This window comes from Arachis duranensis, chromosome 3 (assembly GCF_000817695.3).
Source record: "Arachis duranensis cultivar V14167 chromosome 3, aradu.V14167.gnm2.J7QH, whole genome shotgun sequence".
NCBI classification, from domain to species: domain Eukaryota; kingdom Viridiplantae; phylum Streptophyta; class Magnoliopsida; order Fabales; family Fabaceae; genus Arachis; species Arachis duranensis.
In genome coordinates, this window is record NC_029774.3 from 53,385,683 (window position 1) to 53,389,216 (window position 3,534).

The 3,534-nt window shown below is 33.7% G+C and overlaps 1 non-coding gene across 1 annotated transcript; it reads right to left on the bottom strand.

Moving 5' to 3' along the window:
- Positions 1–3,190: 3,190 nt before the first annotated feature.
- LOC127745868 (small nucleolar RNA R71) lies at positions 3,191–3,294 on the bottom strand. Its single transcript, XR_008007492.1, has one exon. It is a non-coding gene; the product is annotated as a small nucleolar RNA R71 (small nucleolar RNA).
- Positions 3,295–3,534: the final 240 nt, after the last annotated feature.

Below are 3,534 nucleotides of genomic sequence, written 5' to 3' on the forward strand. Positions count from 1 at the left end.
ACACCAAGTGGGCCCCGGAAGTGGATTTATGCATCAATTACTTACTTCTGTAAACCCTAGTAGCTAGTTTAGTATAAATAGAACTTTTTACTAGTGTATTAGAAGTCTTTTGATCATTCGGTCTTGTGACCACATTTGGGGGCTGGCCATTCGGCCATGCCTGAACCTCTTTCACTTATATATTTTCAACGGTGGAGTTTCTACACACCATAGATTAAGGGTGTGGAGCTCTGCTGTACCTCAAGTTTTAATGCAATTACCATTATTTTCTATCCAATTTGATTTATTCCTGTTCTAAGATATTCGTTGCACTTCAACTTGATGAATGTGATGATCTGTGACACTCATCATCATTCTCACCTATGAACGCGTGTGATTGACAACCACTTCCGTTCTACCTTAGGCCGGGCGCATATCTCTTGGATTCCTTGATTAGAATCTTCGTGGTATAAGCTAGAATTGATGGCGGCATTCATGGGAATTCGGAAAGTCTAACCTTGTCTATGGTATTCCGAGTAGGATTCTGGGATTGAATGACCGTAACGAGCTTCAAACTCCTGAAGGCTGGGCGTTAGTGACAGACACAAAAGAATCACGGGAATCTATTCCAACCTGATTGAGAACCGACAGATGATTAGCCGTGCTGTGACAGAGCATTTGGACCATTTTCACTGAGAGGATGGGATGTAGCCATTGACAACAGTGATGCCCTACATACAGCTTGCCATGGAAAGGAGTAAGAAGGATTGGATGAAAGCAGTAGGAAAGCAGAGATTCAACAGGGACAAGCATCTCCATACGCTTATCTGAAATTCCCACCATTAATTTACATAAGTATTTCTATCCTATTGTATTTATCTTTTAATTATCTAATCCAATCACATTTGAATCAGCCTGACTGAGATCTACAAGATGACCGTAGATTGCTTCATACCAACAATATCCGTGGGATCGGCCCTTACTCACGTAAGGTATTACTTGGACGACCCAGTGCACTTGCTGGTCAGTTGTGCGGAGTTGTGACTAAGTGTGATTCACGTTTGAAGAGCGCTACCAAGTCTTTAGAGCCATTGTTGATGATCACAATTCCGTGCACCAAGTTTTTGGCGCCGTTGCCGGGGATTGTTCGAGTATGGACAATTGACGGTTCATCTTGTTGCTTAGATTAGGTAATTTTCTTTTTATTTTCCTTTCAAAAAAAGTTTTCAAAAATCTTTCAAAAAGTTTTTCTTTATTTTCGTTTTTCAAAAATATATTTTTTTGAAAAAAATAATAATAAAAATACAGAAAAATCATAAAATCATAAAAACCAAAAATATTTTGTGTTTCTTGTTTGAGTCTTGAGTCAATTTTTAAGTTTGGTGTCAATTGCATGCTTAAAAAAGATTTTTCTTGCATTTTTTGAAAATTCATGCATTCATGGTGTTCTTCATGATCTTCAAGTTGTTCTTAACAAGTCTTCTTGTTTGATCTTGATATTTTCTTGTTTTGTGTTGTATGTTATTTTTCATATGCATTTTTCATTCATAGTGTCCATGCATTAAAGAATTCTAAGTTTGGTGTCTTGCATGTTTTCTTTGCTTCAAAAATTTTTCAAAAATATGTTCTTGATGTTCATCATGATCTTCAAAGTGTTCTTGGTGTTCATCTTGACATTCATAGTGTTCTTGCATGCATCTTGTGTTTTGATCCAAAATTTTCATGTTTTAGGTCTTTTTTGTGTTTTTCTCTCTCATCATTAAAAATTCAAAAAAATCAAAAAATATCTTTTCCTTAATTTTCTCATAATTTTCAAAAATTTGAGTTGACTTAATCAAAAATTTTAAAAATTAGTTGTTTCTTACAAGTCAAGTCAAATTTTCAATTTTACAAATCTTATCTTTTTAAAACTTTTTCAAAAAAGAATTAAATCTTTTTCATTTTTCTTATTAATTTTCGAAAATCCTTTAATGCTAACAATTAATATGATTGATTCAAAAATTTGAAGTTTGTTACTTTCTTGTTAAGAAAGGTTCAATCTTTAAATTCTAGAACCATATCTTTTAGTTTCTTGTTAGTTAAGTAATTAATTTTAATTTTAAAAATTAAATCTTTTTCAATCCTATCTTTTTATCATATCTTCTTATCTTATCTTTTTATCATATCTTTTTGAAAATTTATCTTTTTCAAAATTTATCTTTTTCAAAAAAAAAATTGATTTCAAAATATCTTATCTAACTTCTTATCTTATCTTTTCAAATTTGACTTTAATATCTTTTTCAACTAACTATTTGACTTTTTGTTTGTTTCTTATCTTTTTCAAAACCACCTAACTACTTTTCCCTCTTTAATTTTCGAAAATATCTCATCTCTTTTTCAAAAATTCTTTTTAATTGTTTTAAAATTTTTTTATATCTTATCTTTAATTTTCGAAAATCATTAACTACTTTTTCAAAATTATTTTCGAATTCCCCCTCTCTTCTCTTCTTCTATATATTTATTTATTTACTAACACTTCTCTTCACCCCTCTTCATCTCCAATCACTGCCTCTATCCTTACACTTGTGTTTGGATTCTCCTTTCTTTATTCTTTTCTTCTTCTACTAATAATAAGGATCCTCTTTACTGTGACATAGAGGATTCTTCTTCCTTTTCTTTTTCTCTTCTCTTTCATATGAGCAGGAACAAGGAAAAAGGCACTCTTGTTGAAGTTGATCCTGAAACTGAAAGGACTCTGAAGAGGAAACTAAGAGAAGCTAAATTACAACAATCCATAGACAACCTTTCTGAAATTTTTGAACAAGAGAAGGAGATGGCAGCCGAACCTAACAATAATAATTCAAGGAGGATGCTTGGTGATTTTACTAAGCCCACGTCCAAGTTTGATGGAAGAAGCATCTCAATTCCTGCCATTGAAGCAAACAATTTTGAGCTGAAACCTCAATTAGTTGCTCTAATGCAACAGAACTGCAAGTTTCATGGACTTCCATCTGAAGATCCTTACCAGTTTTTAACTGAGTTCTTACAAATTTGTGAGACTGTTAAGACGAATGGAGTAGATCCTGAAGTCTACAGGCTCATGCTTTTCCCTTTTGCTGTAAGAGACAGAGCTAGAACATGGTTGGACTCACAACCTAAAGATAGCCTGGACTCCTGGGATAAGCTGGTCACGGCCTTCTTGGATAAATTTTTTCCTCCTCAAAAGCTAAGCAAGCTTAGAGTGGATGTTCAGACCTTCAAGCAAAAAGATGGTGAATCCCTCTATGAAGCTTGGGAAAGATACAAGCAGATGACCAAAAAGTGTCCTTCTGACATGTTTTCAGAATGGACCATATTAGATATATTCTATTATGGTCTATCTGAGTTTTCCAAAATGTCATTGGACCATTCTGCTGGTGGATCCATTCACTTAAAGAAAATGCCTGCAGAAGCTCAAGAACTTATTGACATGGTTGCAAATAACCAATTCATGTACATTTCTGAGAGAAACTCCGTGAATAATGAGACGCCTCAGAGGAAGGGAGTTCTTGAAATTGATACTTTGAATGCCATATC